General features: G+C 38.0%; 1 protein-coding gene across 2 annotated transcripts in view; it reads right to left on the bottom strand.

Moving 5' to 3' along the window:
* ABCA8 (ATP binding cassette subfamily A member 8) overlaps positions 1 to 11,081 on the bottom strand; it is an 82,903-nt gene extending 71,822 nt beyond the window's left edge. For both annotated transcript variants that reach the window (XM_066235683.1, XM_066235682.1), the window contains exon 1: positions 10,928 to 11,081. The gene's annotated coding sequence lies outside the window, so the exon portion shown is untranslated. The remainder of the gene's footprint in view (positions 1 to 10,927) is intronic.
* Between the last annotated feature and the right edge of the window lie 3,714 nt (positions 11,082 to 14,795).

Genomic DNA, 14,795 nt, shown 5'->3' on the forward strand with positions numbered 1-14,795 from the left:
CAGAGGTGACTGGAGAGTCATTGCAGAAAGTAGAGCTCTCCTTCCTGGTATCAGAGTGGTTCAATCACTTGGTTCATAGCGAATGCATTTTTTCTCCTTCACTGTTCAGACTAAATGATTATCTCCAATATAAAGAGCCTGCACAGAGTAGCGCACTCTGCATTTTATCCAACACTTGAGTGTAGGAGCCCCAGTGTATCTGTCAGCCCAGCATGCTAGAACCTTCTCCCGAGGGCTTTGTCCCCCTCCCCCATTGCAAAGACAGGCACTTCATTCTCTGTGCCTGTAGCAGCCATTGAAGCCTCTCCACTGGTCAGTGAATTGAAACCACACCTTATACAACTACACGTTTTCAACACCTTATGTCCCCACTTAGTCCTCATACAAATGATGGGGTCAAATCAAGAAACCTCAGAGACTCCTCAGTGGCTCTCAGGCTACAAACCAGTCCACTTCTCAATGTTTTGTCCAAAGAAGCAGCGCTGTATGTCTAGACCTGCTGTTGCATCTTGGGGAAGGGTTGAAGAAGTAGCCAAACTGCTAATGGGGTTGGGGGGAAATCTTTAAATCATCCCATTTCATCCTTTACTCCTATTCTCAGAAAACTTATATTATTGATAAGGAATGGGCAAACAGCTATTGCTCTGTGTAAAAAGCAACTGCCATCTTCCATTGAGTGTGGGGTGGGAAACATTCCTGTCCCTATTCCTAAGCAAAGATAAGTTACCACTGTTTGCTATGGGGTCATTGATTAGTCTGATGGACAAAAAAAGAGAAGCTATCACCAAAAGAGTGGAAAGTAAGCTATCACAAACCCAAGATTTCCAAACTCATACAGGCATAAATCATATGATAGGCCACAACACAAGGCTTAGAAAATATAAGAAGACTAAAATGATTCCAATTATCTCTTCTGATCATAATGATATGAAACTAGAAATCAACAATGAGAGGAACATTGAAAATATTACAAATATGAAACAAGACACCTTTAAACAACTAATGCATCAAAGAAGACCTCAAGAGGGAGCTCAAATTATATCTTGAAACAAATGAACATACAAACACAGCACAAAAAAATCCATGGGATGTTGCCAAAGCAGTTGTACTTGAGAAGTTCCTCATGGTAAATGTTCATAATATGAAAAATTCTCATAATTCAAGAAACTAGAGAAGAACAAAATCCCCAAGTTCATAGAAGAAAGGAAATAACAAATCTCAGAGCTATTGAAAATTGAAATGGAGACCAGAAAAGCAATAGTAACGATTGAGAAAACTGAAATATATTTTTTAAAAAGGATAAAAAAATTGATGAACCTTTAAGTAGACTAAAACCAAGATACAAATACATAAAATCAGAAATGAAAAAGGAGACCGTACAACTGTTATCAGAAAATACAGAAGATCATAAAAGACTACTAAGAACAACCGTATGTCAACAAATTGGATAACCTGGAAGAAATGTATAAATTTCTAAAAAGATACAACTTACCAAGACTAAATCATGAAAAAATAGAAAAAATAGAAAGTAGAAACAGACTAATAATGAATAAGGTGACTGAATCAATAATCACTAACCTCCCAACAAAGAAAAGCCCAGGACCAGGTGACTTCACTTAAAGTAGAATTAATGCCAATCCTTCCGAAACTCTTCCAAAAATATAAAGGGAGGGAACACTCTCAAACTTATTCCATTAGGTGGCATTGCTATTGTGACAAAGCCAGATAGTAACAATATAAGAAGAGAAAACTACAGACCAATATCCTTGAAGAATATAGATGCAAAAGTTCTCACCAAAACATTTGCAAACTGAATTCAATCACATAGTAAAACGATTGTACAACATGATCAGGTGGGAGTTATTTCTGAGATGCAACAATGGTTCATCATACGCAACTCATAAAGTGTCACACACCATGTCAATAGAAAGATAAAATCACATGATTATCTCAATAGGTACAAAAAAAATCATTTGACAAAATACAACATATTTTCATGAGAAAAAGTCTCAACGAATTAGGTATAGAAGGAATATACATTAACATATAAAGTCCATATACAACAAGCCCACAGTTACCATCATACCCAACAGCGAAACATTGAAAGCTTTTCCTCTAAGTTCAAGAAGAAGACAAGGGTGCCACTTTTCACCACATTTATTCAACACATTGGCCACAGTCTGTCCTTTTTACTTGTGTCTACATACTCTGGTAACTCTGGAGTTCCTTCCACAAAAGCGGACTCTGACTCTGACCAGTAGACAGAGGTAGGAGTAAGCATAGTCTCTTTCTGAGCCAAGATCTTACAAGGTTTTGAGTGTATCTGCTTGCTCCTGTGGCTCTAGCATTGTTATGAGAGCAAATCTGGGCTCTGAAGGATGAAAGACACATGGCACAGAGCTGAGGCATCCTAGTCACCCCAGTGCAGAGTAATCTAGGTCAGATAATAGCCAGACAAGCCCCAGACAAGCAAACAAGCCGATCCAAGACCAGTAGAACCTTTTAAAAATCACCCCAGGCATTCACGCTATAAAAGCTGGTTGTTCTATATTAGTTGTTGCTTTTCTAAGCCATGTAATATATAAATGAAGTGATGACCACAGATATGTTACTTAATATTATCTGTTTATATTCTGAAATATTAATATTTATATATTTTAGTGACATTTCTTTTTTGGGGGGGAGTCAATAGAGAGACAGGGACTAACAGGGATGGACAGACAGGAAGAAAGAGAGATGAGAAGCATCAACTTGTAGTAGTTCATTGACTGGTTTTTCATATGTGCTTTGACTGGGGGGCTCCAGCAAGCCAGTGACCACTTACTCAAGCCTGTGACTCTTGGGCTCAAACCAGTAACCATGGGGTCAGGTCTATGATCCCATGTTCAAACTGATGACCCTGAGCACAAGCCAGTGAGCCGGTGTTCAAGCCGGCAACCTAGGAGTTTCAAACTTGGGTCCTCAACATCCCAGGTTGATGCTCCATCCACTACGCCACTGTCTGGTCTTAGTGACCTTTCATATTTGAATTCTAAGATAATCATATTGTGGTCCAAGGAACTATTCCTTAGTAAGATAGTATGCCTTTGAAATTCTCTGACATGTCCTTGGTGGTGCAGCCTGTTTGAATACATGGAAATATTCTATGTGTACTTGAAACAAATATGTATTCCTGTTTACGTCGTTTTGTATATAGATATTCAATCTTTTAAATTTTGTTCTTCAAACCTTCTATATCCCTTATTTTGTTATTTGTATGAGATTAATCATATCATGACAGAATTCTATTAAAAAATTTCATTCTGATATAGACTGGCACCAATTTCTTATTCTGTTTCTGGTAGTTTTTAGTTTGTGCATTAAAAGGCTAAGTAGACGTCAGAGTAATGGCACGGTAGGAAGTGATACCAATAAATCTCCCCCAAAACTCAACAAGATCTTCAACCAGAAACAGAAATACCTATCCTTGGAGCCTCCAGATGTTTCGCAATACACCCGAAGGTATGGTCGAGCGAAAAATTGGCTAAATATATAATCAAACCCCAAAGAAAATAGGGAGTAAGAAATGCTCCGCCTTCCTCACTAACCTAAACAGGGAGGCTGTCACTGGGAACTGAGAATATAGAAACTGAGGCAGGCAAAGGGGGTGAAAAGATCCAGGCAGCGGCACAAACGGCTGAACCAGGCTGTGGCACAGGAAAAACTGTTCCTGTTGCAACCCGGGCAATACAAACTAATACTCGCGCCAAACTTAGACAAAGAAAGACAAGTGGGGCAGCCATTTTCCCCGATCCCCGGGTCGACGCGCGCAGATAGTGGGAGAGAGATTCCTTCCAAAGCCCCGGGAGTGGGCACCCGTGTTGTCCCACGGAGAGGCAGAGTCAGAGGCCTTTGTGTGGGCTGATAGCGGAATATCTGGGCTGCCCCAGTGCCCTGAGGGAGCCGCACACAGGAAGGGAGTGAGAGCCAATTCCAACACTGGAACTTTTCTGTGCGGGCGGGGGATTCACTCAGAGGGTGAGCCGGCCGGCCTGATCCTGGTCGGCGCACGCGGAGAGTGATCAAGAGATTCCTCCGAGCACCTCAGGAGTGGGCGACCGTGTTACCCCACAGAGGGGCAGAGTCAGAGGCCTCTGTGTGGGCCAAAAGCGGAATCTCCAGACCGCCCCAGCACCCTGAGGGAGCCGTGCACGGGGACGGTGCGAGAGCCAATTCCAATGCTACAACTTTTCCGTGCGGGCGGGGGTTTCACTCAGAAGGTGAGGCGGCCGGCCTGATATCCTGGTCCTCCAAGTGCCTCGGCAGTGCACGCCCATGTTATCCCACAGAGTGGCAGAGCCAGAGGTCTTTGAGTGGGCGGAAGCCCCACCTGATTATGCTAGCAGCTCTGACTGAATGAGCCTTACCCAGAGCCCTGTGCTGAGTGGGAATAGAGTGGGGAGTTGCCAGCTCTTTGAGCCTCTTACTATCCAGGCAGAGGCAGTAGCAACCCCATAGCTGGATTATCAGGCTACTAATTGAGGAAGGAAAGACTTGGAGAAAGGCTCCAGGAACACGGATTCTCTCACTGGTGGAGCCTATAAATGCTAATGAGCCTCGACTGCCAACGAGACTAAAGCACAATACACGACATCGCCATAGAGACTTATCAACTGCAAACCTATATCTGAGCATGCCAAAGGGGCAGAACCCGAGGTACAGAGTCACCGACCAGGAAGAGGGAGAGAAAAGAAAAAACAAGAAGATAACCTCTCAAAATCAAGAATAATATGCAGACTTTATAGCCTATTCCATTTTATTATATTTGTTCATTTGTTTCTCTTATCTTCATTCTTGATATTTTTTATTCCTCCTCCAATTTGGTCATTTAACTCTCTGCCAGTCTTACTCTTTCCTCTCCGTGACTACACTACTCATAAGTGTTACATCTCCCATTATCTTTTCTTTCCTTTTCCTTTCTCTCTATGAGGGTTGCACTCCAAAACCCTTAACTCTTTTTCTCGCTCTCTCTCCTCTTTTTTCTTTTTTCTTCTTTTAGTGGTTCTCTCTTTTTTTTCTATCTCTCTCTTTATTTCCTTTCTCTACATTATTTTCTTCCTTTCTCCTTTACGTCTCCTCTCATTCAAACCTCAATAACAAATGATATCTTATCTGGGACTCAAACTTATGTTTGTGGCATTTTGAGGGGTTTTTACTTCACCTTTTAAACACACTAGCAGTGCTCCCATCCCTGGCTCTCCATTTTATCTAGTTCTTGTTCCACTAAATACAATAGTAATTTTTTAATTTGTCCCCCCATTTTCCTGTTTCCCTCTTATTCCTCTTATCATAACTCTTAGTCAACCAACACCTAAAAGCAAACCACTTTATTCTTGACCCAATTTTTTTTCTTATTTGCTTTTTGTGGGTCCATATGCCCTTTTTTTTTTTCTTTTTTTTTTTTGCCCCTTTATTACTTCTCCCCAATTCAGGCCCTCCATTACAGGCATTGTTTGTTCTATTTAGTACAATATAATTCACAGTTCACCACAAGATTTTCTCAAGAAAGAGGGGAGAGGAGAGGAGAGGAAAAAAGGAGGGAGGGGAATAATTTCCTTTTTTTAATTTTAATTTTATTTTTCTTTATTTCATTATTAATTTTTTTTAAAAAAACAACTCTTTTTGATTTTTTATTTTTTTATCTTTTTATTCTTTATTAAATCTCATTAATACTATCAACAAAACCACCCTCAGATGCCAGATAGATACAAAAGAAAGAGAGGTAACACAGAGAGATGAGGAAAAATCTATGGAGAAAAAATTTAATATATTGGAAACCTTGGAGCTAAATGACAGAGAATTTAAGATAGAAATCCTAAAAATTCTCCAAGATATACAAGAAAACACAGAAAGGCAATTTAGGGAGCTCAGAAAACAACTCAACGAACACAAAGAATATATTTCCAAGGAAATTGAAACTATAAAAACAAATCAAACAGGGATGAAAAACTCAATTCACGAGCTGAAAAATGAGGTAACAAGCTTAGCTAATAGAACAGGCCAGATAGAAGAGAGGATTAGTGAAATAGAAGACAAGCAACTTCTTGTATTTGCTTGTCTTGTATTATTGAGGCACAACAGAGAGAAAAATAAAGAGACTCAAAAATTTAAAAAAATGAGATAGCCCTACAAGAATTATCTGACTCCATCAAAAAGAATAACATAAGAATAATAGGTATATCAGAGGGAGAAGAGAGAGAAAATGGAATGGAGAACATACTCAAACAAATAATAGATGAGAACTTCCCAAGCCTGTGGAAAGAATTAAAGCCTCAAATTCAAGAAGCAAACAGAATTCTGAGTTTTCTTAACCCCAACAAACGTACTCCAAGGCACATCATAATGAAATTGGCACAAACCAACGGCAAAGAAAAAATTCTCAAGGCAACCAGGGAAAAGAAGAATACAACATATAAAGGAAGGCCCATTAGATTATCATCCGATTTCTCAGCAGAAACTCTACAAGCTAGAAGAGAGTGGACCCCAATATTTAAAGTCCTGAAAGAGAGGAACTTTCAGCCATGAATACTATACCCACCAAAGCTATCCTTCAAATATGAAGGAGAAATAAAAACATTCACAGATACAGAAAAGATGAGAGAATTTATCATCAAAAAACCCCCACTCCAGGAATTACTAAAGGGGGTTCTCCAATCAGATACAAAGAACAACAACAACAAAAAAAACAGAGCCACAAGTAAAAGCTCCAAGAAGAACACAATAAAACCAAATTTAAACTGTGACAACAACAAAAAGAAAGGGGGGGGGAGAGAGGATGGAGATTAACAGTAGCAAAGGACGATGGAGTGCAAAAGTACTCACAAAATAGTGCACTACAATGAACAGGGTAGAAACCCTTTTCATTACTTAAAGGTAACCACCATTGAAAAAAACACCATAGAAGCACATGAGATAAAAAAGAGAGCAACAGAGGAAAGATGTATGGAACACAACCAAATAAAAACAAAAGATAGAAAAACAAATGAGAAGGATCAAAAAAACCACAAAACTAACAGAAAGCAATCTATAAAATGGCAATAGGGAACTCACAAGTGTCAATAATTACACTAAATGTAAACGGATTAAACTCACCAATAAAAAGGCACAGAGTAGCAGAATGGATCAAAAAAGAAAATTCAACTGTATGCTGCCTACAAGAAACTCATTTAAGTAACAAGGATAAAAACAAATTCAAAGTGAAAGGCTGGAAAACAATACTCCAAGCAAATAACATCCAAAAAAAAGCAGGCGTAGCAGTACTCATATCTGATAATGCTGACTACAAGACAACAAAAGTACTCAGAGACAAAAATGGTCATTTCATAATGGCTAAGGGGACACTGAATCAAGAAGACATAACAATTTTTAATATATATGCACCAAACCAAGGAGCACCAAAATATACAAGACAGCTACTTATTGACCTTAGAACAAAAACTGACAAAAATACAATCATACTTGGAGACCTCAATACACTGCTGACAGCTCTAGATCGGTCATCCAAACAGAGAATCAACAAAGATATAGTGGCCTTAAACAAAACACTAGAGCACCTGGATATGATAGACATCTACAGGACATTTCATCCCAAAGTGACTGAGTATACATTTTTCTCCAGTGTACATGGATCATTCTCAAGAATTGACCATATGTTGGGCCACAAAAACAACATCAGCAAATTCAGAAAAATCGAAGTTGTACCAAGCATATTTTCTGATCATAAAGCCTTGAAACTAGAATTCAACTGCAAAAAAGAAGAAAAAAATCCCACAAAATTGTGGAAACTAAACAACATACTTTTAAAAAATGAATGGGTCAAAGAAGAAATAAGTGCAGAGATCAAAAGATATATACAGACTAATGAAAATGACAATACGACATATCAGAATCTATGGGATGCAGCAAAAACAGTGATAAGAGGGAAGTTCATATCACTTCAGGCATATATGAACAAACAAGAGAGAGCCCAAGTGAACCACTTAACTTCACACCTTAAGGAACTAGAAAAAGAAGAACAAAGACAACCGAAAACCAACCGAAGAAAGGAGATAATAAAAATCAGAGCAGAAATAAATGAAATAGAGAACAGAAAAACTATAGAAAAAATTAATAGAACAAGGAGCTGGTTCTTTGAAAAGATCAACAAAATTGACAAACCCTTGGCAAGACTTACCAAGGAAAAAAGAGAAAGAACTCAGAAGGTCCAAGTGGTCACTCGCTCTGCTGGAGCTCCCTGGTCAAGGCACATATGAGAAAGCAATCAATGAACAACTAAGGTGCCACAACAAGGAATTGATGCTTCTCATCTCTCTCTCTTTCTGTCTGTCGCTATCTGTCCCTCTCTCTGTCACACACACACACACACACACACACACACACACACACAAATGAATAAAACATGCTTTTCCATTGCTTCTAGTTTTGTCCACATTCTTACATTCTGTTGAACTTTATCAAGTGTTCTTTCCCTCCTCCATGTTTTCCTTCCACTTCCAAAGATATATAAAATATTTATATTCTTTCAATGCTTACCTAGGAATTGATCTTTTCTTTTAATGAAAATGTATCTTCAAAAAAGCAAAGACTTTCTATACACTTAACCTCTGCTGAATTCTAACCCTGAGCATTCTGGTTATTATTAAAATTTGGCTCAATCTTTAATTTAAAGGACACATGAATTAGATTTGTTTTTCCATGTATATAGTTCATTGGATTTGCTAGTAGATAGAGGTTCCTACAGGGAAGTTGTTATGTATTTGAGCTTGGAATTGAGATGCAGGCTAGAAATTCCACCTGAGCGGGGCTGGGCTAGGCTTGTGCTGGTCTAAAATCCCTGGACCCTCTGACTTGTGTGTAAACTAGGACATTGTGAAATCATTCCAAGGGCTCTTCCTGAAGTTGTCTGCAGAGAGCAGCATTATTCTTCTGCAGACACTGAGCCAGGGGGACAGCTGTAAACCACACTTCCCCCATCGTAAAAACAGTAAGTCATGTTTCATCACATTCAACCATGAGCAAAGTAAGTGTGTGTGTGTGTGTGTGTGTGTGTGTTGGAAGAGTTGGGTGGGGAGGTTGAGGTAGAAGAATTTATACATATTTTTTTCTTTTTACAGCAAGTCCCCAAAATACCTCCCAGAAGGACATGTCTGAGTGCATAACAATAATAAACAAGTTTCATAGCCCTAATTGACCAATATCACACAACATGATTTGCTGAGCCTGTCCTGGAAACTGTGAGACTTGAATGCTCACGGAGGACTCCACAACAGGACGGAAAGTGAAGAGATTCTGGGATGAGCACCAATTTTCTGGGAAGCATTCCAGGTGACTTGGAAGAATGGGTCAGGACTTTTGAGCACAGAGCACCATCTCTTCCTGAATCTGGCTCTAAGTGTGAGGTTGGAGCAAGCTGTCTCCTCCCTCTATGTGTGCACCATGTTGGCCAGGGATAGAAACCCCGTGACTGTCCTGAATGCCTCCATCATGATAATGAATGGGTGTGCCCGAGCCCGAAGCTCTCATTCCATTCATGAAACAAGATGACACACAGGGCTGTGCTGTTTCCTAGAGACAAAGCTCGCAAGTTGGGTCCAACAGGACGCACATTAGCCAAGGAGCCTCAGAGAGCATTGCCAGAGGAAGAAACTACACGCGGCTGCCTAATGAAGCTAAGAGGAAGGGGGTGAGAGAACCCCTGGAGTGACAATTGGAGGGAGGAGGACAGTTGCTAGAAAAACAACATCAGAGAAGAGCACAGGCCTGGGTGCCTAGTGAGAGAGGGCAGAGGATCCCCATAGACTGTTTCTAGTGCGGAGAATTCAGAAGAGGCGCTTGTAAGGGGACTGTGCTGGGCTGTGCAGGTGGTAAACTGGCCAGAGGGTGAACTCCTTACCGTGGCATCAGCCACAATCCAGTGTATCATGAAAATGCTATCTGGCTCCAACCCTTAGATTGTCCACTGTAATTAATATTGCCTACTATATTTTTCCCAAATTCACATTTGTTTTGTAGTTTATCAAAAAACAAACAACTACATGAATTCCTTAGTAAGAAGTTTCATATTGTAACCACTCTGGTTTTTCTCCTGTAACATGGGTGTTAACCTCACAACAACATGTTTACACTGTAGGAGTACAAAAGTCCTGTACACTGCCATAGGATGTTTATCTGAAATAATAACGTGACAAGGAAAAGCCACAGGTTTCACATTCTGACTCACAGCATTGTTTGCACAAGTAAAAACAAATACTGGAAAGCCTCTTCCATTTCTACAATTCTTAGAAGTTGATAGTGAGGAAAAAAGACAAAGCAAAACAACAAAACTAGAAACAGACAGGGGTGGGCAAAAGTAGGTTTATAGTTGTTTCAATAAAAATAATGCAATAATAATAAATAATAACACAAGAATAAACTGTGATTTGCATATTAATAACTGAAAACCTAGTTGTGCTACCCTGGTATTTTTCTAAATGTTTTTGGTAAACAATCCCAAAGTCAGAAAAAAAACATACTTTATCCAGAACGCCCCCAAGTTATTATACAATAAAAGTAAAGAATTTCAAAACAATCCAAGTGTACAAATTAAATCTCATATTCTTAGTTCTTCATAATCTATTAGCAAATTTCAGTTTATTTCTGCACTATTTCTGGCTTAAACCATATAACAGTGGTATACGTTATAAAAACCTTATGGTTTATCTCCATGTTTTAATTTTTGCAGTATTAAATCCCAGAGGTCCAAAAACATCCAAATACATCTATTAATTTTTAAAAGAGTTTGTCCACAGATGGTTGGCATTCAATTCCTAAAGACTTATTCATAATTTTGTGATAGAAAAAAAAGTACCCTCCTCTCCCAAAGAAAACAGAAAAAAGACAATGAACTTACGTTTGAGAAATTTGAAGCATGTAACCTAGAAACCCATTTTATCAACTGATCTTCTTCTTCAGAAGGAAACAACTCACGTAGTTTCCTGGTGTGTACTGCACTCTAGAATTTGCTCTCCCAGTTTCACTTCTGTGAAATGCTCCTGTGGAGATTTCTTCTGCCTCAATGCTGGTGTCCCTGCCAAAACACCACACTCACGTGACTACCCTTGGACTATTGGTCTATTGCTCTTGTTCATTTGAATAATTATATTTATTTATGAACTTAGAAATCCTAACCTTTTATCTTCATTCTCATTGTTTTAATTTAATTATTACAAGCATGAGAGTTAAAGAAATGACATATTTTAACCAAGGAACAAAGTCTAAAAAGTTAAAAACATTTGAAAGTCTATTTTCCCAACAGGTTATCCTGCTTTAAAAAATCAATACTATCCCACAGGTAACATTTGTTCCACTTGCTCAAAAAGGCAACTATTTTACGTAACATTTTTGTTAGAACTGGCCTCAGTCTTTGATAACAATCCCATTAGACCACTGTAATTGCACAATCCCAGCCCTTGCTCCACTCTCCATGAGCCACCGACACCCCACTAGAGACAGGAGACATACCTCTCATTTGAGCTCCGTTTAACACTTCCAGAGCTCATGAGTGATTTTGAACAAAACAAAAATCCAGCAATTTCTTTCATTATATCTACAATCACTTTGAGATAGAAATGGCACCATGGGAGTAGATAACTAAAAACCAGACACAATATTTTAGACTTACACAGAGATCAAAGGTAGTAATGCATTCTTTAATTGAGACTTGAGGTTCATTGTACTTTTTCCAACGTGGTTTTAAAATAAATTTACTAATGAAATTTGGTACATCCACTAGATGGTAGGCAAGTAACATGAAGGGAAATTGATCCAGAGTTACAGTCTCACTTCTATGCTCACTCATGAACCAGGTGTACAGGCAGTGCCTTGTCACCATTCATTGTCCCCACACCCACCCCTTCCAACATTAGAGTGTTAAATACCACCCAGGAAGGGATTTCCTATTTCCTCACTTAAACACATTATCTAGTTCACTCACTATCGTGTCAAACTGCTTTACTTCTACTTACCTTTCTGAGACATAAAAGGACAAGATAAAACATCTAGACCATGGGTCTCAAACTCAACTCAGCATGTGGGCTGCAGAGCAAGATCACAGCCCTTTGGCAGGCCGCACTAGGTCTACAAAAGGCAACTGTTACGCAACACTTTTCTCACTGCCGTTGAAAAAAAAAATCAGTACAACAAGCACAATCGTACATGCAGTTTACTCAGTGTCACAAAACGACCAGAAACTGTAGTTCGCATCACAACTGCTGTTAACTAAGCTAATATCTAGCTAGGATGCTAGAGAAATGAAAAATACAAGTAGGCCCCTAGGCTTACTTAATTTTATCCAAAATATTTTGAACTTCGTGGATTAGTCTGCGGGCCGCACAAAATTGTTAGGTTAGGTTTTAAAGTTGAAGCAGAGGACCCAAAGCCAATAGTCTTCTTTCTTTTTCTTTTCAGGGTTTTGTCTAAACTGGTGTTTCCCAACGTGGGGCCCACGGCCCACAGGGGGGCAATTCAATAGTTAAGGGGGGCAATTTGAAAATGGACTCGACACGACTTTAACTCTTTCACCCCGGGCAATTTAAATGCAATGCTAGATATTGGTGCCAAATTTAACAAAAAATGCAATTCTTAAATAATTGCGGTAAATAATTATTTAGTATAATTTCGTTTGACGAGACCAAAATATCAACTGGGTGATTGGTGTCGTCAAGTAAACTTCATCCTGGGTTCACCGCAGAGCGTGCTGTCTGCTGCGGGGAACCCCGGACATTTTAAAAACTCGCTAAACAACGCAGTTATTCTCACCTAATTAGCCCATCGCAACTTCTGTAGTGTTTCACATCATTCAGTTGGTGTTAATTTGAAATAAGTGTCAGTCAAAACTGTTGTAAAAGCTCGCTGACTTAATAAATATACATATATATATTGTATAGATATAATTGGTAAGTATTTGATTTTATTTTTATCAATATTAAACTCTTTATTAAGTACTTCTTACATCGGGGCTAGAAAGCAATAATATTTTATAAATATTATTGGGGCTATAATAGTGCAGGCACGACAATTTTAATTTTAGAAGCATAACTTTCCAGAAAATTTTGTCAAGTGGAAAAAATATAGATACCTTTTGATTTGCGGTGGTAGTGTAGTAAATGTGTTATATACATTTAAATAAATATGAATTTTTAGTATACGTTTACTCTATGTCACATTGAATATATTTTAACACATATTTTAATATTAGTTTTTAATTGATCTTATTTTTATTTCTTATAGCCCATAGTAAAATGAGTGGTGCAAGCAAGAAAAAAACTCGTCAATATTCGGAGGAATATTTAAAATTTGGGTTCATACCTGCTGTTCATGATGAGCAGATTCCTTTTTGTCTTTTATACCAGCAATGCTTGACCAACGAATCAATGAAACGAGGTCGTCTTGAGGCGCATTTGAAGGCGAAACATAGTGCTCATATTCAGATTTGAGTTACTTTAAAACTTTAAAGAAAAATTTTGAAAAAAGAACAACATTAAAGTCTCTATTTACTGCTCATACTTCAACTAATAATCGTGTTCTTGAGGCTAGTTATCAAATTTCTTTATTCATCGCTAAAACTGGAGAAAATCACACTATAGGAGAGAATTTAATAAAACCATCAATATCAGCATTTCTTAAAACGGTTCTTGAAAAAGATGACAAAGATGTAAAAGCTATGCCACTCAGTAACAATTCTGTTAGCAAGAATAGACGAAATGAGTGAGGATATTGAAAAACTGAAAACAAGAAAATTCTCCTTGCAAATGGATGAATCAACTTTGAGAGACAGTGAGGCAGTATTGATAACTTACGTAAGATATATTGATAAAGGACATTTTGCTGAAGAAATGTTGTTCTGTAAAAGATTAGAAAGCACCACTACCTCCAAAGATATATATAATAATCTAAAATACTACTTAGATGTCAATGATATACCAATGAAAAATATAACATCTTGTGCTGCAGATGGTGCTCCCAATATGATGGGCAAGAAAAATGGCTGCTTAAAATCGATGAAAGATGCGAATCCAGAAATGATTCTTGTGCATTGTGTTATTCATAGGGAAAACTTGGTAGCTAAAAACATCTCGCCTGTTCTGAATGAAGTATTACATACAGTAATAAAGTGTGTTAATGCTATTAAAGCTAGTGCCAAATGTGAGCGTCTTTTCAAGCTATTTTGTGAAGAACAAAATGAAGATCATGTGAGACTTTTACTTCATACTGAAGTAAGATGGCTATCTAAAGGAAACTGTTTGAAAAGATTTATGGAACTGTTTGATACTCTTAGTGATTTTTTAAGCGACAAACCTGAAATGAAGTATCTGTTAACAATAGATGGTAAAGCATTTGTGAGTTATTTAGCTGATATCTTTGAAAAACTAAATATATTAAATAAGCAACTTCAAGGAACAAATAAAACTCTTGTCGATGCAAAAGCAAAGATATTTGGTTTCATTACCAATATTGAGTTATGTCAGAAACATATTAACAACAAAAACTTTAAACAGTTTCATTGGTTCCAAAAATGTGAAGTAACTGATACCACTTTACTTGTTATTGTCAATCATTTGAATATTCTATCGGCTGATTTAAAAGAAAGATTTTCTGATTTAAAACAAATTGATTTCCCAACATAGATGATGCAGCCAATGTTAGTGGATTTGTCTGATATATAAAATATGCAGTATCAAGAAGAACTCGCAGAATTGCAAAATGATGAGTCAGTTAAA

Source organism: Saccopteryx bilineata, chromosome 6, assembly GCF_036850765.1.
Source record: "Saccopteryx bilineata isolate mSacBil1 chromosome 6, mSacBil1_pri_phased_curated, whole genome shotgun sequence".
Taxonomy (NCBI): domain Eukaryota; kingdom Metazoa; phylum Chordata; class Mammalia; order Chiroptera; family Emballonuridae; genus Saccopteryx; species Saccopteryx bilineata.